Genomic DNA, 27,806 nt, shown 5'->3' with positions numbered 1-27,806 from the left:
ATTTTGTACCTCTTTTCTGCATTAAGTTACTTCTATTAAACTGCCTATCATGCCCTCTGTGTTCCTGACTGGACCCAGACGGATATAGTGTATCCAGTTACTTGTCATATTTGTAGACAGTGATTGATATCAGTGTAAATGTGCAGATTCATTATTGTAGGGAGTGGCTCTAGGGTCAAGCCTCGGGCTGACCTGTGGTGGGGCCACAAACAAGTCCCAGCCTGGAGGGCAGAGCTCTCCTAGCATAATTAAGCCTGACTTGTAGTCCTTCCTAATTCCTTTCTAAGTAGCTAATGGGCTGTGGGAGGTGCAGCAAGTGTTGCCAAAACAAGAACATTTGTATACATGTTAATCTACCCTTGTTTTAATCAGACTGTAAAATAAAGCATCGGCTTACAGGCTGAGTCTTTTGTGTCCTCATCCAGCCACAGGAGATCTACCAAGCCCCAGCTGTATTCTCTTATCTGTCTTTTCTTTAATCCTTCACTGCCCCTCCTCAGATTCATCCTTGGCCATGCTGGTGCGGCACACCTTATAATTATTGTACAATCTTTAAGATCTTTCTGACTTAAATTACAGCATCTCAGAAATATGAAAACTAAATTCAAGAACATTTAAGGGGCTCACCCTAGTAATATATCTGAGGATAGAGATTGAGTTAGGAATCAGCTCTCCTGACTTTCTATTGAGTATCTTTTTATCTTTACACTAGAGGCCCTGTGCACGAAATTTGTGCACTCGGGGCGGGGGGTGTCCCTCAGCCTGGCCTACACCCTCTTGCAGTCTGGGAACCCTCAGGGGATGTCCAACTGATGGGTTAGGCCCACTCCCACACGGGGAGCAGGCCTAAGCAAGCAGTTTGGCATCTTTAGAGGGTCTCCCACCACTGTGGCAGAGCTAGCCAGCCATGAACCCAGCTTCTGTCTGAGCAGCGCACTGAACACCAGAGGGCAGCTCCTGCATTGAGTGTCTGCCCCCTGGTGGTCAGTGCGGGTCATAGTGACTGGTCATTCTGCTATTTGGTCGATTTGCATGTTAGCCTTTTATTATATAGGATTACTTTATATTTTATATCTATTTCTGCTTATGCTCACAATTCTCCATCAGATACAAATTCACCTATGTTTATGACCAGAAGTAGTATAATCCCAAAGTGAGCACCTAGGCAAAATTTTCAAGGTTCAATAGTTTATAAATTTTAAGAGAGATTGTCTGCAAGGCACTACTTTAGTGCATTAAATAATACTCAAGTTAATTCAGCCTGCAAAAGAGCTTAATTCATTCCTAAGGCAAAGCCCATAGACAGGGAGAATACGGCTCATTAAATCCCTTTCAAAGACTCCAATAGAGAAGTGTGTTTTTGGATCAATATTATGTTTCCATGGACTTAACTGAATCACAATTACTCTTGGGAGGAGGCTAGCTGTACCTTTGGGGTGTGGAACTTTTCAAAGATGGATGCTGTACCTGTGGTCATTCAGAATTCTGTTTAAAAAGTGAACTGAGTTACTATTTTTATAAAAAGACTAAGAATTATGTAATTCTTTATTCAATAGTGTTGTTGTTTTTTTTTCCAGCGGCCAATAAAATAGGTCACCCTTCAGTAGGTGGTTTGTTTTGTTTTGCTCTTTGCACCTGCAAACTTCAGGTCATCACATTCTCTAATAAAACATCGTACTGCAGGACACTGTCATAGCAGGTACTTCTCAGGGGTCAGAAACAGCAGCATGAGAAGATGTTTCCTTCATTAGGTGATTCTTTCCCCACATTATATACATACCACATCTCATGACAAAGCAAAATGGTGTCGCTATGATGTTAGGCAATTGGATGAACTCTCAGAAGTTATGATAGTTCTCCCATATAATATAGTAAAATGATTAGGAGTGAGGACTTGGAAATAGTTTTCTGGATTTAAATCCCGGCTCCACCACTTATGGCCGCATACATATTACTTGAAGTCTCCAAGTATCAGTTTTGTCATCCGTATACTGAGTAAAAAAGTAGCTTCCTAATTAGAACAGAGATGAGTGGACTAAATTAAGTGAAAAATTATATGCTCCCTAGCCAGTTCTGCTCAGTGGTTAGAGTGTTGACCTTCGGACTGAAGGGTCTCAGTTCAATTCTGGTCAAGGGCATGCACTTCAGGTGCAGGGGTGATCCCCAGCCCTGGTCAGGGCACTTTCAGGGAGGCAACCAATCGATGTGTCTCTCTCACATTGATGTGTGTCTCTCTCTGTCTCTCCCTCTTCCCACTCTCTCTAAAAATCAATGGAAAAATATCCTCAGGTGAGGTTTAACAACAACAAAAATAGTATACGTGAAAGTCTGATATTAGTAAGTATTCAATAAATATTAGCTCTAATTATTACATGATTACTTGCAAATATCTGTTATTTTTAATTATTCAAGGAGAAGTTTAAAAAATGTCATTGCACAACATTATCATAGTTACCTCGTTTTTAAAGGCAAATCTTTCATATCTTAGAGATGGTGAAGTCTTCTTGAAAAGAGACACATAAAATATGTCTGCCAGCATCTATTGACTATGTGTTCAAATTATTTACAAATATTACCTATAGATTATTAAGCACAACATCATTTGTATGATCCCTATGTATCCATGAAATATTTTTCTCTCACTGCTAGCTAGGAGAGTTTCTGGTATAGCTCCCCTGTCTGGTTTTAAATGGAGTAGACTGGAGATAAGCTTATACTTTTGAAGAGTTTAATAAACCAAGGAGTAGATTCACATTGAAATTATTTTCAGCTGTATGACCTTTGTCCTATGTTCAGTAAAAAGGCAGGAATAATAACGGCATTTTATTATGTGCTCTGGCTCCTCTACTAAGTTCATGAATTAGAATGGTAAAATGTGTAAAGTATGCTGTGATGACCAAAATATATATGAGATACTACCTGAAAATCTCAATGAGGTGTAAAAAAAGTGGCCAATGCTCAATTGCTATTCATTTAAAGAGTCATTGTTTCTGTACAGTGTACACAAGCATGTTTTCTTCCTATATTCACCCGTGATTACAGCTTCCTTTAATTACAGTCCAGTGCATTCACCATGAGATATTCAGACACCTGGCCGGAAGTTTCAGTTCTTTCCTCTTCCTTCTGAAAAGCCACTGGTGTAGCATGAGCAGCAAGAATAGCCTACTAAGGACTAAAGGGGGAAAACTAATGGTAGAGAAATAAGATATTGAGCTGCCTTGTTTTCTCACTTGGGCAGCTAAAATATTAAATGTCAAATACCTTTTAAGGCTTACTGTATATTTAAAAGTAAGTTCAGCTTTGGTTAATTAAAAACAAATCATTTTAAGCACACAGAAGTCATAAGCCAATCATTTTCGAGTTTTATGTAGTTTGTTCTTGATATTTTGCTTAATCATCTGAAGTCAAACAATGTTTGCTTTATTTTTTTCACAAGGAAAGTTATTAATATGCCATGTACTCTCACTCATTAAACACACTATGCACATTTTATGTTGGTGTAAAATGTAGATAGTTATGTAGAAGTTATCTTTAAAGTATGGTTAAAATATAGTATGAAAAGCAAAGTATATTCTCTTCAAAGTTAGTAACATAGTTCATTATTCTAGAGATCTCGCATAGTAATTGGTACAGAGTAAATGCTGAGTCTGTTTATTAGAGGAAGGAAGAGAAGGAGGGAGGAAGGAAGGATGAGTAGATATTTGGCCAGCTGGATGAGGAAAGGAAGAATTTGGAAGAAAGAAGAAGGCCTGTGATATTTAAATAGGAAAAACATAGACTTTGAGTGAGAAATATTTGCTTTAGAGCCCAGATCTTTTTAGCTGTGACCTTAGCTTTAGTTTCATACTTGTAATAAAAAAAAAAAGAAAAGTGGAGGGAGGTGGGTCAGGGAGTCCCACCTCCCTGTATGTTGAGAATTAAATCCAATAATGTGTGAAAAATGCTTGCTTTTACAATACCTGAAATATAATAGGTGCTCCCTAAATGTCAGTTTCTTCTCTTTTGCACAGCTTGGCCTGATTTCACCTTAAAGGCATGTTTCTCAGTGTTTTCAAGTGAGAGTTGAGCAGATGATTTGAAGGTGGGGAATGACACCGTTCCAACTCTCAGCACATCTCCCTCCTGTGCCACTTCTTTTGGGAGTTTGCCACTAAGCAGGCTCCGTTTTTAACCTCACTCTGAATGAGCTCATCCTTAAAGAAAGTTTCCTTCTTGTGCTCAACTTTATTCCATCAGTAGGAGCGATTGATTCGCGAGGCCCGGTGGAGCAGCCTAGAGGCATAGGATGATACCATCTGAAGATTGCATTGCCATGTGAATAATCTCAGAGAGAAGCCTGCGCAATGAACTAAGTAAAATATGTGTTCATCATGCTATATCTTTAGGTTACGTGTGAATTTCAAAATTAGAATACTTTCAGCGTTTCTTGTGTGAATAAAAGGAAAATTAAAACAAATCTATTTGAAAGGGAAGAAAAATTGAATGTGTTCATTAACGGGTAAAAGATTATTCTCTTTTGACTAGAGAAAAGGAGTTATAGGGTACCTGGCACGGAAAAGACAAACAGCGTCCCTTGACAAAGGAAAAGAAAGATCCTAAAGTCACTGACATTATGGAGGAAAAGTCACATTATGACTAAAAACAGGAGAAGATGAATTAAAATGTACTGCCTGGGAGAAGGCTCACAGGGGGAGATGGATGAGCACTGGTTAATATTTCTAATACTTTAAGGGGAATAGTACAGAATGATAATTACCGAATTATAATGAAGCTATGTTTTCCCGAAACAGAACTCTTTTCTTCAGAAGTATAAATATTCTTTTCTTTTTTTTCTAATATATAAAATGAACTCTTTGCTTGAAAATATAAATGACTTCATTCTGTGCTTGTAGAGAATAATATACTAGGTACATAGTGTTCAGTGGCTTTTGCATTTTTTCTCTTTCATGTGGCTGTCAAATCTGCTGTGAGAATGTAGCAGATTTTATTATGCTTAAAGTACATTTAATATAGCATGGGATGATTTACATTGATTTAGGAAGTTTTAATATTTATGAAAAGTAAGCATTACATATGCTTACCCTTTTCTTAGAGTTGAAACAGGCAAGTAAGTGAATCAACAGTTGACTTTATGTAATTTTCCAATAAATAGAGCATTATTCAGAGTTCAGAATGCATGATAAACCACAACTCCCCAAATACTGAATAGGAAGTTTAAGGTTAAGACTGAAAAATGAAATAAAATAAAATAAAATAAGGCAAGAATATGCATTTGAGAGGATACCATAGAGATTTTTTAAATTGTTGTTTTATTAGATAGTTATTCATTGAAAACATAATTTTACTTAATCAGAACATTTCTGCCAGGTTTTGCCAATTTATTGCACCAAGAAAAGTTGTATTGACACAGAGTTATAGTTTCTTTAGTGTCATTGCAACAACCCATAGTGTGGCCAAGAACATCCCACAATTACAGCAACAACTCATAGTGTGGCCTAGAACATCCCACAATTACAGCAACAACCCATAAGTGTGGCCAAGAACCTCTCTACCCTTGCAGCATAGCCTGCCTTGTTTGCTTCTCTTCTTACAGCTACCTCATTCTTGGGAACCCAGCTCAGACCCCATGCTACAATCTTCTTGAATTCCCATTGTTCCTCTGATTCAACAGATATTTATTTAGAAGCTGCTATTCCAGATACTTGGAATAAGGACTGGACTTAACACATGGTATGTAAGTCTTCACAAGAACCTACCTTCTGATGGACAAGTAAATAAGTAAATAAACAAGAGTGTATGATAAGTGCAGTAATCAGATTGTGATAAGGGCCAAAGAATTCACTCAATTTTGAGACAAGTCATGTACTATAATAAATCTTGACTAATTAGTTCACTGAAACAGCTTCATCAGCTCTAAGCATTGTGCTATTTTAAGTAAATATATAGACTCATTCAACCAGCCTTTCTTCTCTTCTATAATGAAATCGACACTAGGTTATTTACATGTATGCTATAAAAATTACTTTATATAAAACCACCCCTTCTTGGAACATACTGCTTTGTTGTTATTATTTTTCCTATTCAGAGTCTGGGGATCCATACATAACTGTAGAAAATTACTGTTGGAAAACTGTGAGTATCCCTCACAATATGTAATAACTTGACTTTCTGTTCAAAAGATTTCCCTCATATCTCTGACTATTAATATAGGACCCAGAAGCTTTGGCAGCATTGCATCACTTGATATAAAAAAGGGAACCTGGCTTAAACTGGGAAAGGAACAGATGGCAAAGTGTATTCCACGCACACACATGTAGGTTTTTTTTTGCTGTGGAAGCTGCTTCTCCTTTGAAATCAGTTCAGTGTGTTCTAAGGCAGCTACTATTTCTGAAAGCATTGAACATGCAGGGCAAAAGTTTCTAAGTGTGGACCAGCAAGAGGCAGGAAGGAAATGACGCATGCTAAACATCCTGGAAAAAGGAGGAGGCTGCTGTAGATGGTTGCAAAAATCCCACAGTCTTATTTTAAAAAGTAAAAAAGGAATCATATGAAATTATTTTAATACACAGTATTTATTAAATTCAATGTATTAAAATATTATTTTGACATGTAATCAATGTAAATTTATTGAGGGTTTTTAAAAAATATATATTCTATTGATTTTTTACAGAGAGGAAGGGAGAGGGATAGAGAGTTAGAAACATCGATGAGAGAGAAACATCGATCAGCTGCCTCCTGCACGCCCCCGACTGGGGATGTGCCCGCAACCCAGGTACATGCCCCTGACCAGAATCGAACCCGGGACCCCTCAGTCCGCAGGCAGACGGTCTATCCACTGAGCCAAACCAGCTAGGGCTGAGGGTTTTGTTTTGTTTTTTAAATCCCTTCCATCTTTGACAGTCTGTGATTCTGTCTTCTTCACATGAAAATGGTATCAGAACTTCATTGCAAGGCTTTCCTGTCCTCATTTCTTTTTGCCACTTATGTTATACATTTGGACCTACTCATCAAACCTCATCCGTGTCCTGTTCAAGGTCTGCAGCTCTCTTTTGCTCTTGAACTGACATAATATTGGACCTCCACCCTAATGACTCAAATGGCTCCCATTCTCAGGATGATTCAAGGCATCCTGACCCTAAGTAACCACCCCATGACCATCTTTTTGCTTTCTGCTACTGAACGGGTCTCTCTTAAAAAGTAGAGATACTTTGAAGGTTTACTATTTAAGTTAATATAAGTTGTTCATATTTTATTAAAAGAAACACTTGAAAATAGGGCTTTGGGGGGTAAAAGGTGGACATTAATGGTCACGCCTGGTTTCCTGGTGCCATGGACCTAGTGAGCTAAGAGAGTTAACTGTGAGAATCGGTGATTATGTGAAACTCCTTTATTTGCTTTTGCAAATGCTAATCAGTCCTAGATCCCACCTTCTTATAATAAGCTTCCCAAACACACACCCGTTTCCAGTGTGGCTATAAGTAATGAGTCTCAGTGAATTAAGAGTATCCTATCTAATAATAGAAAAACATGGTAATTAGCCATACCTCCGCTACCCTTCCCATTGGCTAGTCAGGGCGATATGCAAATTAACTGCCAGCCAAGATGGCGGCCGGCAGCCAGGCAGCTTGAAGCGGAACATGAGGCTTGCTTGCTTCAGTGACGGAGGAAGCCAGGTTCCCCGCCTGCCTTGCCGGCCTCTCAGCTGCTCTCTAAGAAACATTGTAACAAATATAGAAGCTAAACAAAACCCCAGAAACCTGCTTTCAATCAGCCAGGCTTCAGCCAGCAGGACCGCAACATTGTTTCAAATAAAGAAGGTAAACAAAGGCCAGAAATCTGCTTTCAGCAGCCGAGGTCTAAGAGCTGGAGCCGAGCCTCAGAGAGAAAGCTGGCTCTCAGCTCCAGTGACAGCCATAGAAGGTAAATAAATGCCAGAATAAAAAGAAAAAAGAAAAAAAGGAGAGGTTTGGAGCTTCAGTCGCTCGCCAGCCTGAAAACGGCCCTCAGCCCCTCAACCAGGCTGGCCAGGCACCCCAGTGGGGACCCCCACCCTGAAGCAACAAGATGGCAGCTAATTTGCATACTGAAGGCAGGCGGCAGCAGGCAAGGCTGTCTGTGATCTGGGACCCGGATCCGTGACCTGGTGAGCAGGGGGGCAGCACGGGAGGCTGTCTGCAGTCCGGGACCCAGATCTGTGACCCTGCCGGGCGGGGGTCAGTGCTTGAGGCGGTCCATGGGACCAAGTCACGGATCTGTGACCCAGCCGGGTGGGGGGCAGCACTTGAGGCTGTGCACAGTCCCGGGACTCGGATCCGTGACCCTTCACAGCGGGGAGGCAGCCATCAGCGCCCAGGAGTGACTGCGCAAGATCCGCTTCCTGGCCCAGAAGGTGCAGGATCGCAGGGACAGCCACCGTGGCGGGCCAGACTGATGACCTCCTGGCCGCACCACGGGGGTTTGCAGATCTGCAAAGCCAGAGGCCTCAGGTGTGCACATACGCCCCCTGGCATGCGAACATCCCCCAGCACACTGTCACCCTCCCATGCCTGCAACAGTTGCAAACCAAGGCGTGCACAAGTTCCCCCCGCCTCTCCACCGCACTTCCATCAACCCAGCATGCCTAACACCCCCACAGGATGTGCACACATCCCCTCTGATGCGCTCACGTCCTTTGGAGAGTGTCTGGGTGCTGAGGGTCGGCGCCTGTGAGATGACAGTGAGAGAGCCGAATGGTGATGCCCTGTTCCCATGGAGGCCAGTGCAGCTACAAGATCACCTCTGGGGAGTTAATGCAGGTGCTGAGGCAGGAGCAGGTGCAGACAGACACACCTGGTGGGCGAGGGCGGCCCTCTCTGAGGTGCCTTCGGTCAGCGTTCAAGATCAAGAACCCAGAGGCAGAGAGGAATTCCGTCCTCTCAGTGAAACAGTGGGATAGTCAGGGCAACTGTAGAGGAGGAATGTGCACTTTGGGTGCCAGCACCCATGAGCGAAGGCTGCCCTGACTGAGCCTCGCTTGCTTGGGGCCTAGCGCACTCCTGCCGGGCAACAGGTGACAGGACATGCTTTTCCAAATTAATGAGAGGAAACGTTGATTCTCCTGCTGCCCACGAAGGTGGAAAGTGAAGTGGGGAGACATGTGGGGAGTGAGCGAGGTTCCCTGTCTTGGGGTTCCAGATCTGCTGTTGGTTTCTTTCACCGCTGACTAGAGATATACAGGGTGTCCCCCCAAAATGTATACACACTTTGAATACCTACTAATTCCAATGGTTTTAAGCATAAGAAAGAAACCACAATGGAGCTGTTATCTGTTAAAAGTGTGGGCACAAACAGGTAGTTGGACATTCCCTGAGGGGTCTCAGATTGGAGAGGGTGAAGGCCAGACTGAGGGGCCCCTTTCTACCCCTCCCTACCCCAGTGCACAAATTTCGTGCACCGGCTACTAGTAAAAAATAAGAATCAATCAATGATAGAGTGAGGATTCAAGATATGCAATAAAACTGGAAGCCAAAATACAGCAGCGGGTGGAAAGATGAGAAGACAGCTGGAGTAATTCCAAATGGCAGGGGTCAGGCAGCAGCACAGGTCAAAGATGGCAGAAGAAGCCTGAATCCAGAATGTAGATAAAAATCAAAGGCCCCCATGAGGCCATGAATGTAAAGTAGATAAGGAATCAGTCAGCAGAGTTGAGTACTGAAGCCCAGAGGATCCTGAGTGCTCGTTGACCAGATGAAATGGAGGTTGTAATAATTTAAGAAGCTGAGGGCAGCAGGTCAGGACAAGGTTCATGAAGAGATGAGGTCTGAGGTAAGGAAACAGTACAACAAAGAAGAAGGTCAAGAAGGTAGCAGCCAGGAGCATGTAGAAAACACAGCAGCGTGGCAAACATCTGTCTCACCAAAGAACCTTTTAATATATTTCCTAACTGTAGCAAGAGATAGATCAATTTAGCAGAGCTACCACACAACCTGGAGGCAGCTAATGATTGTGTTAGGAAACTAGGAAGTTTACTTAGTTGTAATAGGAACTATCAGAAATGAGGATTATTGGGCAATTTTGCTGGGAAAACACAAAAATAAACAGGATAAAGTAGGTAGTGAGAAGGAGCTACATATCTGTGCAAGGCTTCTTACTTGTATTAGTTCGTTTAACCATACTTGCAATAATTTAGAGAAGTTGACAGTAATCTTTGATAAATGAAACAACTGAGTACAGGTAAATGAATGGCCCATGGTCACACAACTGATCAAGTACTCAGATTAAAATACACATGTTGATAGTGTTGAATAAAACCCAGTTGTCCAGTGTTATCCTACTTTACATTAAAGCTGTGTGCCATGTGAAAAATGAAATTTCAATGTTTTCATACTTATGGCCAAAACAAGATTTTGGCAGTGGTGTAAATGTGGGGACCTCAATAGTGGGGGAAAAATGTATGTGCACAGTGTTAAGACAAAAGTCCAGAGATGCTAACTTGCAAACATAGGAGGATGTTTTCTTGGGCTGCATTTTATAAAACCCGATTTTCTCTGAGGAATTTTATTTCCTCAAACTATTACATGAAATTAACAATAGTAATGCATACCCAGCAGCCACTCCATGTAAAGTAATTGTTTGGTATGCTAGGTGTTTACAGGCATAATCATATCTACAATAATAAAAGGGTAATATGCTAATTAAGCCAGACATCTTTCCGGACATCCTTCCTTCCAGACAAAGCCACAGTGGGTGGGGGCCGAGGCTGCGGTAGTGACGGGTGGGGGCCGCCGCAGAGGCAGCCGAGGGCCTGGCTGCGGTGGCAGTGAGCAGGGCCGGGGCCAAGGCCCTTGCACGAATTTTGTGCATCGGGCCTCTAGTTATACAGATACATTTCATAGGAACAGTGTAAGGTGGCTACTCTTATTATCATCATCGTATTTTATAGAGGAGGAACCTGAGATACAGAGAGTCTAGAACATTAGCCCAGGGCCACATACTTATTAAAAATTTGGAGCATGGCCCTAGCCAGTGTGCTCAGTGGTTAGAGTGTCAGCCCACCCACAGAAGGGCCTTGGGTTCTATTCCTGGTCAAGGTCGTGAACCTGGGTTGCAAGTTCAATCCCCACCCCCTGTCAGGTTGAGTACAAGAGAAAGCCAAATTCTCTCTCTCTCTTTCTCTCTCTCTCTACCCCCCTCCCTTTTGCTCCCTCCCTTCTACTTTCTCTAAAAATCAATGGAAAAAGTATCCTTGGGTGAGGATTAACAACAAAAATTGGATAAAGGATTCACACATGATTGCCACTCTTTCATGTTTGTAGTCTTCAGACATTCTAATTTTATGTTCACAAAATAATATATTTAACTTACATGTGTTATAGGCGGCTATATTCAAACTGCTGCTGTCATGAAATTATTTCCTTAAACACATTATTCTGCCTAAACAAATAACTGTTATTTCTTATACGTCATAGCAAATTCTGTTTGAGTGGTAAAACATCCATGGCAACAAAATGTCCATGGCATTTAATATTGAGTTACAAATTTTCATGTATATTTGATCAGTTTATTAACTATAAGATATTCTAGTTTGTTTTTCATTGAGCATGCAAACAGATTTTTCTCTTTTTTTAATTTATTGGGGGTGAAATTGGTTCTCAAGACCATACTGGTTTCAAGTGTACAACTCAAGAAAACATCATCAGGAAGAGGAAAATGGCGGAGGCTTAGACGGACGTGTTGGTCCTTCGTCCCGGAGCAGATAGGGGCGAGCAGCTGAAACGGGTAACAACCAGCCCGATCAAGCTGGGGAGGTTCAGCTGAGAGACAGTCTGCAGCCAGGAAAGACAGAGAACTCCTGAAAAATGCGGATGGTTAGAGATTGAGGCTGAAACTTCCCCCTGGGCGCCAGCGCAGCAGCGAGACCGCGCCATCTTGGGAAGCGGTTTCCGGCATCCAGAGATCGGCTACTAACCCAGCGGCTACTAACCCGGAGGCGGCGACTTGCGGGCGGCGTGACTGCGGGAGCCCAGAGGAGGCCTGCGCCCCTCCACGGAGGGGCGGACACTCCTGGGCGGCCAGCAGAGGCACAGCGACCACGCCATCTTGGGAAACAGAGCTGCTTGAGACTAGGATCCTGGCCTCAGCACCACCCAGTCTGATCTCAGACGCATACCAGGACCCTGCAGCCACTGGGGACAGAGACCTGTGACCACAGCTACAGACCTGCAGACACGGAAAGTTCGGAGATCCCTGCTGCAGATCCGTGAGTAGCAGAGCCCATCCCCCCTTCCCCCAGGATCGCGGGCAGTGCCAGAGTAACTAACTGATAGACCTACCCCTTGCCGGGGCCTCAGCGCTGCAGAAACTTTGGCCTGAAAGTGCGCGAGCACCTTAGAACTGATCCTATGCGCACTTCGGGCTTCAGAGCCCTGGGCTGGGAGCAAAAACGCGCACAGCACCAGGAACTAATCCTGTGCGCACTGCTGGCATCAGAGCCCTGGGCTGGGAGCAAAAACGTGCACAGCACCAGGAACTAATCCTGTGCGCACTGCTGGCATCAGAGCCCTGGGTTGGGAGCAAAAACGTGCACAGCACCAGGAACTAATCCTGTGCGCACTGCTGGCATCAGAGCCCTGGGCTGGGAGCAAAAACGTGCACAGCACCAGGAACTAATCCTGTGCGCACTGCTGGCATCAGAGCCCTGGGCTGGGAGCAATCGCGCGAACGGGAGTTTGTCCGCCTAGCACAGGCCCAGAAACCCCGTTTCTCAGGGCAGGAGGCAGCACCAAGCACCAGTGACTTGACTGTGTTTCTTATCACCTGCGCCTGAGATCCTGATTTCCTGTGCATTCATACTAAGAGCCAGTGAATCCAATTCCTGGTGCAAGGGCACACAGGGACCCTGATTCTCAAGGTGAGGTTGCGCGAAGCAACAGAGACTCTGATACTGAACTCTTGGGGAACTCTGACTCCTGGCGCAAGCTAGGGGGCTCTGCTCTGGTGCTAAACACGCGTCAGGGGGGCCTCTATTTCAGCACAGTGCAGGCAGGGTCCCTAATTCTAAGGGCACGCGCGAGGCCACATTGAGTGTTGGCAACACTGACACAGAGCGAGCCTGGTTCCCACCAACCAACAACAACCACACATCTTAGTGTCAGAGTTCTTCAGTGACACTAGGGTGGTGGGAGCCTCCCACTGCGCACGGCCCAGGCCCACGCAACTCAACCTTTGAACCATCAGGAGATAATCAGAATGAAGAGACGACACAATACCCAGAGGAAAGACAATGAAGAATCACCAAGAAAGGAAATTAATGAAGCTGAAGCGTGCAACATGACAGAAAAAGAATTCAGAATGATGGTTGTACAATTCATTCACCGGATGGATGAGAAAATCAACAACCTATGCAAGAATCAGGAAGAAATGAAAAGTGATATAGCTACAATCAAAAACACCATGGAAAGTTTCAACAGCAGACTAGAAGAAGCAGAAGACCGAATTAGTGAGTTAGAAGATAAGGCAGAGAAACAAGCTCAATCTGAACAGCAACTGGAGAAAAGAATTAAAAAACAGGAGGAGAGCCTAAGGGAGCTTCAGGACAACATGAAACGAAGTAACATACGCATAATAGGGCTGCAAGAAGGACAAGAAGAGCAGCAAGGATTAGAAAATCTATTTGAAGAAATAATGACAGAAAACTTCCCAGATATGGGGAAGAAAAAAGTTACACAAATACAGAGAGTCCCAGGCAAGATGAACCCCAAAAGACCGACACCAAGACACGTCATAATAACGATGGCAAATGTACAAGACAAAGAGAGAATCTTAAAGGCTGCAAGAGAGAAACAGAGAGTTACCTACAAAGGGTCCCCCATCAGATTATCAAACGATTTCTCAACAGAAACACATCAGGCCAGAAAAGAATGGACGGAAATCTACAAAGTGATGCAAAGCAAAGGACTGAATCCAAGAATACTCTATCCAGCAAGGCTATCATTCAAAATTGAAGGGGAAATAAGAAGCTTCACAGACAAAAAAAGGCTAAGGGAGTTCATCACCACCAAGCCAGCAATGCAAGAAATGCTAAAGGGACTGGTGTAAAAAGAAGAAATAAAAAGCCCAGAAAGAAAGCAGCCACAAAAAAATAGAAATGGCTACAAACAAGTACCTTTCAATAATAACTTTAAATGTAAATGGACTAAATGGTCCAATCAAAAGATATCGAGTGGCTGAATGGATAAAAAAACATGACCCATACATTTGCTGTCTACAAGAGACCCACCTCATTAGAAGGGACTCACACAGACTGAAAGTGAAGGGATGGAAAAATATCTTTCAGGCAAATGGAAATGAAAAAAAAGCTGGGGTAGCAATACTTATATCCGACAAAATAGACCTCAAAGTGAAGGCCATAACCAGAGATAAGGAAGGCCACTTCATAATACTAAAGGGATCAATACAACAAGAGGATATAACCCTGATAAACATATATGCACCCAATGCAGGAGCACCCACATACATAAGAAAACTCCTGGAAGGTATCAGGGGAGAGATCGACAACAATACAATCATAGTAGGGGACTTTAATACACCACTAACATCACTGGATAAATCCGCTAGACAAAAACTCAGCAAAGAAACAGCAATCCTAAATGACTCACTAGATCAAATGGACTTAATTGACATCTTCAGAACACTTCACCCCACAGCTGCGGAATATACATTCCTCTCAGGTGCTCATGGGACATATTCAAAAATAGACCACATATTGGGTCACAAGCAAAGTTTCCACAAATTCAAGAAGATTGAAATCATAAAAAGCATCTTCTCAGACCACGATGGCATAATGTTAGAAATAAACCACAATAAAAACAACCCAAAATACTCAAACACTTGGAAGCTGAATAGCATGTTATTAAATATTGATTGGGTTACCGATGACATCAAAGAAGAAATTAAAAACATCCTGGACACTAATGACAATGAAAACACAACAATCCAAAACCTATGGGACACAATGAAAGCAGTCCTGAGAGGGAAGTTTATAGCTCTACAGGCCTACCTCAAAAAACAAGAAAAAATGGTAGTTAATCATCTAACTCTACAACTCAAAGAATTAGAAAGAGAGCAACAAGAAAAGCCCAGAGTGAGCAGAAGGAAGGAGATAATAAAGATTAGAGCAGAAATCAATGAAATAGAGACCAAAAAAACAATACAGAAAATCAATGAAACCAAGAGCTGGTTCTTTGAAAGGATAAACAAGATTGACAAACCCCTAGCCAGGCTCACCAAGAAGCAAAGAGAGAGGTCCCAAATAAACCAAATCAGAAATGATAGAGGCGAAATAACAACAGACCCCAAAGAAATACAAATGATTGTTAAACAATACTACGGACAACTCTACTCCAACAAACTAGACAACCTGGAGGAAATGGGACAAATTCCTAGAAAAATACAACATTCCAAAACTCAATCAGGAAGAATCTAAAAATCTCAATAGGCCAATAACGATGGAAGAAATTGAAGCAGTCATCAAAAAGCTTCCAGCAAACAAAAGCCCAGGACCAGACGGCTTCTCAGGGGAGTTTTACCAAACTTTTAAGGAAGAACTGAAACCTATCCTCCTCAGATTACTACAAAAAGTCCAAGAGGATGGAACACTTCCAAACACATTTTATGAAGCTAGCATCACCCTAATACCAAAACCAGGTAAAGACAACACTATGAAAGAGAATTACAGGCCAATATCCCTCATGAACATAGATGCCAAAATCCTCAACAAAATCTTAGCAAATCGGATCCAGCAGTACATCAGAAGGATCATACACCATGACCAAGTAGGATTTATCCCAGGGATGCAAGGATGGTACAACATCCGTAAATCAATAAACGTGATACATCACATAAACAAATTGAAAGAAAAAAACCACATGGTCATATCAATTGATGCAGAAAAAGAATTTGACAAAATCCAACACCCATTTTTGATAAAAACTCTCAGCAAGGTGGGAATAGAAGGATCATACCTCAACATAATAAAAGCCATATATGACAGGCCCACAGCCAACATCATACTCAATGGACAAAAACTAACACCATTTCCCCTAAGAACAGGAACAAGACAGGGATGTCCACTCTCTCCACTCCTGTTCAACATAGTCCTGGAAGTATTAGCCATTGCAATTAGACAAGAAGAAGAAATAAAAGGCATCCAAATTGGAAAAGAGGAAGTAAAACTGTCCTTATTTGCAGATGACATGATATTATACATACAGAACCCTAGAGACTCCATCAAAAAACTACTAGACTTAATACATGAATTTGGCAATGTAGCAGGATACAAAATTAACCCCAAGAAATCCGAGGCATTTCTATATACCAATAGTGAACTTTCAGAAAGAGAGAGTATAAAAACAATCCCATTTACCATCGCACCCCCAAAATTAAGATACCTAGGAATAAACTTAACTAAAGAGGTAAAAGACCTCTACTCAGAAAACTATAGGACGTTGAAAAAAGAGATAGAGGAAGACATAAACAGATGGAAGAACATACCATGTTCTTGGATTGGTAGAATCAACATCATTAAAATGTCCATATTACCCAAAGCAATCTATACATTCAACGCACTTCCCATTAAAATACCAATGGCCTTCTTCAAGGATCTAGAACGAACTCTCCAAAAATTCATCTGGAATAAAAAAAGACCCCGAATAGCTGCAGCGATCCTGAGAAAAAACAAAGTAGGTGGGATCTCAATGCCAGATATCAAGCTGTATTACAAAGCCACTGTTCTCAAAACTGCCTGGTACTGGCACAAGAACAGACATATAGATCAGTGGAATAGAATAGAGAGTCCAGAAATTAGCCCGAACCAATATGCTCAATTAATTTTTGACAAAGGAGGCATGAACATACAATGGAGCCAAGATAGTCTCTTCAATAAATGGTGTTGGGAAAATTGGACAGATATATGCAAGAAAATGAAACTAGACCACCAACTTACACCATACACAAGAATAAACTCAAAATGGATAAAGGACTTAAATGTACGACAGGAAACCATAAAAATTCTAGAAGAATACAAAGGCAGCAAAATCTCAGACATATGCCAAAACAATTTCTTCACTGATACAGCTCCTAGGGCAGTTGAAACTAAAGAGAAACTGAACAAATGGGACTACATCAAAATAAAAAGCTTCTGCACAGCAAAAGAAACCATCAACAAAACAACAAGAAAACCCACCTCGTGGGAAAACATATTTGCCAACGTCATATCTGATAAGGGCTTAATCTCCAAAATTTATAGGGAACTCATACAACTTAACAAAAAGAAGATAAACAATCCAATCAAAAAATGGGCAAAGGATCTAAATAGACACCTTTCAAAAGAGGACATTCAGAAAGCCAAGAGACATGTGAAAACATGCTCAAAGTCACTAATCATCCGAGAGATGCAAATCAAAACAACAATGAGGTACCATCTCACACCTGTCAGAATGGCCATCATCAACAAATCAACAAACGACAAGTGCTGGAGAGGATGTGGAGAAAAAGGAACACTTGTGCACTGCTGGTGGGAATGCAGACTGGTGCAGCCACTATGGAAGGCAGTATGGAGGTTCCTCAAAAAATTGGAAATGGAACTCCCATTTGACCCTGTGATCCCACTTCTAGGAATATATCCCAAGAAACCAGAAACACCAATCAGAAAGGATATATGCACCCGGATGTTCATAGCAGCACAATTCACCATAGCTAAGATCTGGAAACAGCCTAAGTGCCCATCAGTAGATGAATGGATTAGAAAGCTGTGGTACATCTACACGATGGAATACTATGCTGCTGTAAAAAAGAAGGAATTCTTACCATTTGCAACAGCATGGATGGAACTGGAGAGCATTATGCTAAGTGAAATAAGCCAGTCAATGAAGGAAAAATACCACATGATCTCACTCATTCATGGATAATAAAGACCATTACAAACTTTTGAACAATAATAGATACAGAGGCAGAGCTGCCTCAAACTGATTGTCAAACTGCAGTGGGAAGGCCAGGGAGGGTTGGGGGGGAGGAGGGAGGGGATTAAGAGATCAACCGAAGGACTTGTATGCATCCATATAACCATAACTAATGGACATAAGACACTGGGGGGTAAGGGAGGGCAGGGGTCTGTCAAGGGCGGGGGGGAAAAAAGGACACTTATGTAATACACTTTGTAATACTTTTAGCGAAAAATAAAAAAAATAAAAAAAAAAAAAAGAAAACATCATCAGCACACTGCATCATGCACTCACCGCCCAAAGCAAAGTCTCTTCCATCTTTTATATGCCAGTTGTAGGGGTGTTTTGAGACTATTACAGTTTTTATGGTATTTCCACTTTTAAACAAGGTGGGAGTTTAGTTAAATTATCTTGCTTTCAATATAGAAATATTATCCATAATAACAGCATATACTTGTTCATCTTCACTAATTGAGTGGGAAATATTAATTGTTCTCTACATGTAGTAATCCATCATATCTTTTCAGATAAATGGTGCATATTTGATTAAGTACATTTTTTCTCTGGTACAAACCATTGCACTGTTACAAACAAATAACCTCTATATTTAGATCTACTTTGTTTTCGGAGGAACATTGAAGCATTTTTCGACAACTTTTGATACACTTTGACCTTCCTCATTCTGATTTTCAAGGTCATGTACTTAGAGAAATCAATTTAGGGCACTTTGAAACAGCATTTAGCAAAGGTACACAGAGTTTACAATATTGCTTTTATTTTGAAATGTTATTTTCTCCAAATTCTGAAATAGTTTTGAGTGCTGGGCTATAATGTAACAGTTCCTCAAATTTCTCAGTGAAGTATAAGAAACATGGTGAAGATAAAAGGCAAAGATATAATTGTGTTTTGACAAGCAAGACTAAAAACATTATGGGTAACTGAGAAAACAATTACATAAAACAATACAATATGAAAATATCACTAATGTATGTTCTTTAGCCTATTTATCTAAAATCTCTAATGAGGCCATCTACAAAGCTATTTGTGATGGTTTATGATATGTGCAGACAAATTATTGATCATTAGCAAAATCCAGCTGCTAGAACACTTTTGTATAACACATCAAATTAAAGGAAGCTGTTATTTCATAGCTTAATATACTTCATATTTCATCAATTATTAATAGATTAATACTTAAAATATTAAGTCCTTGAATTTAGAAAAAGAGAGGGAACCACTGCCTTATACAATTTTAATTAAATATTTCCCCAATATTGACTTGTCATATGATATGTTACAGAAAATTACAAGTATGACCTGAGATATGATACAATTGTTTCTTAACACACACACACACAAAAAGGGAGCTAGCACCTTTTAGAAATAATTTAATGAAAATAAATATTTCTTATACAACAGCACAGACTAGTGGCCATGTGTTTAAAGCAAATGTTTGCCTTATTGTGGGACATGTTATTTCAGGTAGTGTATGTATTATGAAGTGTCATTAAATAAACTACATATTTAAATAGTAATTATAATACAATATAGTCTAATGGAGCTTAACAGTACATTATTCAAATCTTTTTTAATCATTCTATTCTTTAAATTGCCTAGAAATTGTTCTTAAAATGATAGACAAAAAATATACACATGCATGCTCTCAGAAATGATAAATTTTAGAATATCTAGTTATTGAAATGAATATTTCTGTGATCTGTATTTTTTTTAAGCTTACCAGGTAACTAGTCCTCTATAAGCAAGGCGCTATTCATTTAAGATATTGACATAAATAATACTGTAGTCACTCTTCATAAATGCTAACTCACTGGTCCCAAGGATCTCCATTTACATGAATTCATTGAATAATATGGTGTTCATCTTATATTTAAACATTATTTCTTAATTATAAGTGTTTTACCAGTTATTAAAATGTTATTCAAAATTCTACTTTTTTATTTCTAAAATTTCTTAACAAATTTGTCTTTAGGTAAACAAAAAGGTGCTTCTTGGGCCAAAGAAAAGTAATGCATAATTTCTGAACTGTCTCTTAATAATGTGTGTAGAAGAAAAGGATGAGAAAATTATTTCATATACCTCATTTTGATCTCTAAATCTTGATAAATTTACTACTTTCCCCGAATACATAGACCTTCCTGAATTGATTGTATCAACCATCTGCAATAGTACAGAAAGAGATAGGAAACTTCACATTAAGATCTGAAGCAGATTTTGGAACATAATTATTAGTTGGCTGTTACTGAAATGTCTCAGATCGATAGCAAAAAGGGAGGTAGAATATTGAATAGCCCCAAATAATCAGTAGAGTAGATAATAAGCCTGAGGTAATTTAAGATCCTGTATATTCCTTTAAAGACATAAAACCTTTCCTAAAATATCTGAAAGGTTGCCCAGCTAGCATGGCTCAGTGGTTAAGCATCGACCTATAAACCAGGAAGTCACAGTTCGAGTCTGGTCACAGCATATGCCCGGGTTGTGGACTCCATCCCCAGTGGGGGACACGCAGGAGATAGCCAATCAATGATTCTTTCTCATCATTGATGTTTCTATCTCCTTCTCCCTCTCTCTTCCTCTCTGAAATCCACAAAAATATTTTTAAAAATATCTGAAAGGTTTACATTGGCCTGTGATTTAAAAAATATCAATTTGAATTCCAGTTCCAGCTCTATTATTTAGTAGCTCTACAAACTTTAAGAAAATTTGTTAGTCTTCTGAGCTTTAATTCATTTTTTAATCTATAAATTGAGTATTAATGATCTAACAGACTGTTGGACAAATGAGATAACATTTTTGAACATTGAGAAATGCAAAACAAGAGCAAATTATCTGAGTATTCCAATAATAGATTCTCAGACTGCATTTGTGGCTATTTTGGGTTTGTTTAGTTATTTATATAACCATTCTTTAAACATCTCTCTCTAATCTCTTTTATAAGGAAAGATCATAACTATTAATCAAGTGTGATTCTATTTGTATAGCTGAAAACATATTCTCCTCGCATGTAGAGCTAACCCAGTCATTTAAAACAAAGACTTCATTATTGTACTTTTTTATTTTGTAGCATAGTTTATATTTTCTAAAGTTTGATGACATTATGTCTTCTTTATTTTTTAATCAAAAAGTGTTATTTTAAGGAAACACTCTTAGACACTGTTCTTTTATTCCTGTTAGAATATATTCACAAACACCATTATAGCAAAAATATCCATTCCATAGTGTCACAATTTTGATGCGTTGTAGATATTTTCAACAGTAGGTGGAGGTTGTTGAGTAAGAAAGAAGGATCCCTAGTACCTTCCATCGCTTTTCTGATGACCCCTGTTTCTTATTAAGGACTCTCTCTGAAAGAGAGATGTGGGCTTAAATATTCATTGCAAATTCGGTATCCGTGTCACTGTGATTGATATAAAGCTTAAGAAACTAGTCATCAAAGTAGGAGAGTTCATTTAAGTTGCTATGGTCTTGGCTTATGATCAAAATATTTGTTTTGGAACTGCAATCCAATAATTGAATGTTTGCCCCACCTAAGACTAAGCAGCCTTTGGATTGTGCAGACATGACCAGGTAGATCCTGTGTACCTTACCTCGCATGTCTCCCCAGAAACAGTGCAGTTGGTCTTATATCTTTATGCCATGTTGATCTTGAGGTGAGAACCATCTGCTCACCTTATTTTTGCATCATAAGCTAATTTGAATTGCAGATCTAGGCTATGGAGCATCTCAGAAAAATGTACACATGCACTTCACATACACTTTTACAGACATTTTTAGGAAGCTCTCGGGAACCCTGAGGTTAACTCTCGCATTCCATAGAAATTATCTGAGAGCAATTAAAACCCCAGTCCCAGTCGGTGATGGCCAAGCTCTGTTTTCTGCAATATTTTCCATGGATACATTAAAGAAAGGATTTTATGGTTGGAATATACTAGTAAACGTTGCTTCCCTTCTTAAACTGAATCTTGATTTCCAGGTAAAGCAAATCCCAAGTGGTGTGAGTCACTGCGGGTGGGTGAACAGCATGCAGTGGTTATATGTGTAAATGGCAGCTTCAGTGTCCAGAAGGAATCTGATGTCCAGCCCTAATAGAGAGGCAGGCGAAAAATTCTTACTTCTTTCATCTACAACCAGAAAATAGTAGAGCTCTCTGATGCCTTAGAGTGATCCCCACCTCCTGCCCTCCTTTGCACAGATGAAAAACTAACTGAACCCAGAAATAGTTAAGAAATGGCCACATTTGGTTTGTGCCCAAACAGATTAGAATTAAAATATTCTCAGTCCAAATTCAGTGTTGTTGTTTTTCTTCCTGAGTCTTAGGTGAAACTCTTCAATTCTTCACATATTATGGGGACTGAAAGACATTATCAGGAATACATTTGTATTAGGTAAAGCGACGAACTCTCAGAAACGTTATGTTTCTTGTTTGAAGTAAAATACTGTGAATATTTTAAAAGCGCTGGGTGGTAACCTGTTCTTTAGATTTCCTTGAATGAGATTGGCTAGTGAGAGGAACAGTGTCCTCGGGGCGAGTGCCGAGGTAGGCATATCCAGTTCTCAGACTCTCCCTCATCGGAGTTGTTCTCTACTGGGTCTCGAGCCTCTGGATTTTACTTTCCACAAACAGTACTGCCTTTGTCAGTTCCTTCATCAATACTAATGTATTAGTAGTGCTGCTAATAGCCCTTCCTGTTACCTTTCCTAAGGGTAACTGCATCTTATTGAGTAAGGATGCTTGCATAAGGCAGCAGGTCAGAGCTCATTGGGATTCTACCCTAGAGCAGGCACGGTAGCATGTTGGGTTCTCAGAAAATGGTCCGGATAAATGGCTTCCTCCTCCACCCTCTATCTGCCTACTTTTAACTAACTTGGCAATCTATGGTGTTTAATAAATTCCATTGAATTGATTAGCTGACTTTGAGGATGGATCTCCGAGCCGTCCACCTCCCCAGGCGTCTTAATGCTGATTCTTCAGAACTGCATCAGGCAGACACGGAATCCACTTTCAATAGCACATAGCGAGGTGACCCCTGTAGCAGCTGAACAGGTGAAAGGGGGGTTAAATGCATTCCAGCTTTTATATGCCTTCAGGGCCTGATTTGCTGGTGTTTAAATCTCTGGGAAAAAGCAGTCAGAAGTTTAAGCATTTTGCTACCTCTGCTGCTGCGTTCCCAGGGGGGCACTGCCCTATTTCTTACCATTATTCATAGTCGTTCTGCCTCTAAATAGCGATACTTCTGAGGATGATTGTGCAGTGCTGCGGATGCTGTTTTGCTTGAGCTGGGAAGACATTCCAGAAACGCTGTCACTGAAGATATGCTTCTAAGAAGGATGCTATTTTGCCATGAGCAGATGAGATCATACATTATATTTAGGTTTCATGGGGAAGGCAACTGCTAATGGTTACAGTCTGGTTCTAAACTTTATATTTTATTTAAATTGCATTGGCTTTAAAAAACAGCAATTTTTTTTTTGTAGATGATAAAAACATTTTAAAGTGCATTTGATTATCCAAAAAAAAGTTTGATAAGATTAAACCAATTAGTGGCATTTTCATATCAGTGATACCCAGATTGCTGAGATTTTTAAAGCTATGATTCATGCTCATATGGAATCTTTAGTCCTAGAGAACCTCAAATATAACAAGACCGTTGGGAATTATGTTGCCCTCTCCTCGCCCATCAATTTTATATAGCATTAAAAAATTGGCTTCAGATAGTTTCTCCAGAATATAATGTGCTTATTTTCACAGACATTTTAGGTCTCTAAAAAGTGGGATATTGAGCTACTGAGGAAACTGTTTTCTATCGATAAGATCCAAAAATCTGGTTAAGTCTGACTTTCCTAGAATTCAATTCTATTGAATTTTTCACATTTCTATTTATTTTATTTCTAGCACATTCAAAGTTAAACCTGGAAACTTTTCAATGATACCATGTCAGTCTTTCACATAATTTCAAGCCATCTCAGCATATAATTCTATATTTCTTAAACTGTAACTTTTTGTGTGTGGGGGTGAAAAATAATTAGCTATCATTTATAATAGTTACTTTTAAAAGCTATTTTCACTAGTGGCATAATGTGTTTTTGTTAGTTGTTTAAATATATTTTTCTTCTAGAGGAAGCATGAGCTTTTCTATGAAAATACTACATATTTTTACATTCTTGTTTTTCAAAAACATTGAAATGCATTTACTTAAAAAAACAATTTCAAATGCATAACTCTCTTTGAAACAACAAATAAAAATTGTGGAAGAAAAACAATCTCACCCACATTACAGTAAATTTGGTTAGCAGGAAGATGGAGTTTTACAGTAATAGCTTTTAAGCAGATTATCTAATTTTAAAATAGTGCATATTGCACTCTATGTGAAACTGAGATGGAAGAATACATTTCAATTTGTGCAAATGCCTTTACCAGTGAGGTTTATGAGTGCTCAATTTAATTTTGCATTTAATACCTTTTGGCTCAATTATTTCTTCTTTTTTTAAATCTCATTTTGCAAAGAATATTTCCTTGCTAGGGAAGACAATGTTTAAGTCATCTGAGTGTATGACCACAGATTTGGAAAGAAGTTAACTATGTGAGCCCCATGAGCAAGCCTATAGAAACTGATTTGTAGGCTCTGGTTGCTAGGCAGTTTGCTGCTTCTCCAAACAGCCCTAGACAGTTGCTAAATTGAGAGGCTCACTAATGCTTATTTGGGAAAAGCAAGGGTGGCTAAGCAGTGATTGTATCCCACATTCAGGGTAGTGGCAATTAGGTTGTAGTGATTTGGCTGCCTGAATAATTGGAATTCTCAGTATGTGGCTTGGACAGACGCACATCTGTCCCTAGGAATCTCTATTAGGTGTATCTAAAGTATTTTGGCCAATTGTTGAGAGGTTGGACAACTATTTATCCAATGGTACATCCAGCATGCATAAAAATGGTGTGTGTGTTCCTAATTCAATGACATCAGACTTGCAACAAAATGAGAATAAATTTGGGCTCTTTGGTCAGAAATATTCCACTAGTGCATTCATTTTTATCAAGTTTTAACCAAAAATGGTTGCTCATCTCACTTTTTCCTCTAGTTTGAACTTAGTTTTCTGGACAGAATTTTTTTTCAATAATTATGGTTGCTGTTGTCATCCACTATTTCTGTTCCAATTATATCCTTAGTTTGAAACAAAGCCATTCACTACTGAAAACAATATATATGCCTTCATGATTCTGATCCAGTGCACATTATCTAAAGGTAATTTAGGGGAATGGCTTTGCAGCTTCTGTTTTTTTTCCTTAGAAATTAAAATAATTCAAATTGTGAAGCTCCAATTTTAAATCACAAATGTCTCATATTCTTTGTTCTTCGGGCATAATATTTTGTTGATTGTCCATATTTTGTCCTCTCTCTAATTCACATGATGATACCAAAGCAATTTTATCCAATTAGAGAAAATTGCCCTGATTAGAAAGATGGACCAGAGAAATATCTTAAAATTCATGCAGTAAAATCTGTCCCCACAATCCTTCTCTCTCTCCCCAACCCCCACAAGATAATAAAACTGAGGCCATAGGAGCTCAGTGACTTTTCCTAGAACACGTAGAAATGGCATTTTAATTCAGGAGTTGTAGTTGTGTGTTCTTTATGTGAGAAAAATTTCTTTCAGCTGGAAATTAAAATAAAATATTCTTGAATTCATGATAGCAGTATGGCTTACTTGTGGGACTCTCTTCAATTTTCAAATGCCACTTCAATTTAATTTCAGTAAAAACCAATACCGTTGCTAGAGACTGGTAAATGTTGCATTTTGGTAGCCAAGACTCATATAGACCCTTCTTTCTCATAACTTATGAAAATATTTGGCTATGGGGACATGGGCAATTTGCATGTCTTGGAGTTTACATGAGAGAAAAATCATGGTTTTTAAATTTATTTTCTGTGGATGCAAATGAGAGCATTAAGTTGTCAACATATCAACAGAATGGTGATTTATATTTCATAGTTTTTATCGATTTTCAATCTTAGACAATTCCATTATATTTTTGATGATGGAAACTTCCCCCCTTATCTTAGGAAACTGAGCTCTACAAATGGGAAGTATTTCGTGCTCATCATACCTACGCACATCCCTTTTTTATGTAAAGCCAATGAAAAAACCAAGGTCAACTTCTTTTACAGTCAGACAAATTTCCCCCGCATACATAGACTAATCATAAATTATAGCAGAATACTGTGTTTGGACTCAAGACCAGAGATTTAAGTTTATTGTCAGTGTAGGGGCTGGTATAAAGAACCGTGATAATTAAAATAATTGAGGTAAGGATTGAAGATCTAAATTAAAGTTAGACACATAGGAATAGAGAAGAGGAAATGGATAAAATAAATATCATGTACCCTTTAATTTAGAGAACTGAGTGACCACAGTTCTTTGAGGTAAATAAAAAAGAAATCTAGACTGACTCTAAAGAGTCTGATGTGTGCAACTGGGCAAATACCTTTGAAGGTATAATGGTTAACTGGGTAAGCAATGTGTTCCGATCCCAGCTCCAATTTGTTTTAGTTGTGTGAATTGAGGCAAGTAACTTGACCTTTTTGTGTATCAGTTTCTTCATCTTTAAAATGGTAATAAGATGAATACTTCCCTTTTGAAGTTGTAGAAAACTTAAATAAGATACTATAAGTGTCCGGTTCAGAGTAAATATGGAATAAATGTTATCTATTAGTATTCACTGAGATAGAGGATGAAGGAACAGACTGATGGAAGAAAGGTGATTGAACATTTTCACAAGTTGAATTGGGGGTGTCTTTGGGACATTCATTTATAAATGGCTAATAGTAAGTGTGCTGTGTGTACATTTGGGGCTTATCAGTAATAAGTATTTTTTGAAATGAGGCTATGTATGAAGCCATTGTGACAGATAATATAGAAAGAGATGGTCAGCGTGGCAAAGATGAAGTCCATGAGACATTTGAGTAATTAATTAAAAAGAAATAACTAGAGCAAGAAGGACAAAACTAGAGAAAAGCAGTGTCATGGAAGTTACAAGAGAAGTTTTAGGTGGTAACAGTAGTCAACAGAACCAAATGTTAAATAAGAGCTAAAATAACTGAAATTTAAATTTCTGTTGGCATTATCAATATGGAGGTCATTGGCAACCATGGGACAGCAATGTCATTGTAGGGATCTCTATGAAAGTATATGCTCTGTGATGAAAAGGTTTGGGAGTAGAGTTAGTGAAGTAAATGACTTTTTTCTTTGAGAGGGCATTACTGAGAAGGGGAGATTGGAGAAAAGTAATCCTATCTAATAAAAGGGTAATATGCAAATTAACCAGCATTCCATCACAAAGATGGTGGCGCCCAGTCCTCTCAGCCCCACTGGAGTCCTCCAGTCCCAGGGGGGTGGTCACTGAGAGTGGGCAGAGTGAGCCGCCTGGCAGAATGCTTGCTTTGTTGCCACGGCAAGTACAATAAAAGTTGGCTCCAAAACAGCCTGTTTCTTGGCGAGTCTGGGCAGGAGGGGGTCCTGAGCTCTTCTGCTGGCTGCTCAGGAAACAGCACTGATGCCGCCGAGGGAGCCATTGGGGAGGAGGCGGTAACCGTCGCTGCAGAGCCAGAGCGGAGGAGGGGGTGGAGCTGGAGCAGCAGAGGCGGGGAAGCCGAGCAGAGGAGGCGGGCCACCATGGGAGCCGGAGCGGAGGAGGTGGGGCTGACTTTGCTCCCACAGGGGTGGCAGGTGAGCCGCAGTTCAGGAGCCTCTGGGAGTGGCGGTGCCAGGCCATCTAGTGCTGCATCCAGTCCCTGAGGCATGCCCACCAGTACCCCG

General features: G+C 39.9%; 1 protein-coding gene across 25 annotated transcripts in view; it reads left to right on the top strand.

Moving 5' to 3' along the window:
- PTPRD (protein tyrosine phosphatase receptor type D) overlaps window positions 1-27,806 on the top strand; it is a 2,083,672-nt gene that overhangs the window by 526,337 nt on the left and 1,529,529 nt on the right. The window lies entirely within an intron of this gene.

This window comes from Myotis yumanensis, unplaced genomic scaffold (assembly GCF_028538775.1).
Source record: "Myotis yumanensis isolate MYYU_CA2020_CCGP unplaced genomic scaffold, mMyoYum1.0.hap1 SCAF_12, whole genome shotgun sequence".
Taxonomy (NCBI): Eukaryota; Metazoa; Chordata; class Mammalia; order Chiroptera; family Vespertilionidae; genus Myotis; species Myotis yumanensis.
The sequence above is the reverse complement of the archived record's forward strand: the minus strand, read 5'-3'. Positions and strand labels throughout refer to the sequence as shown.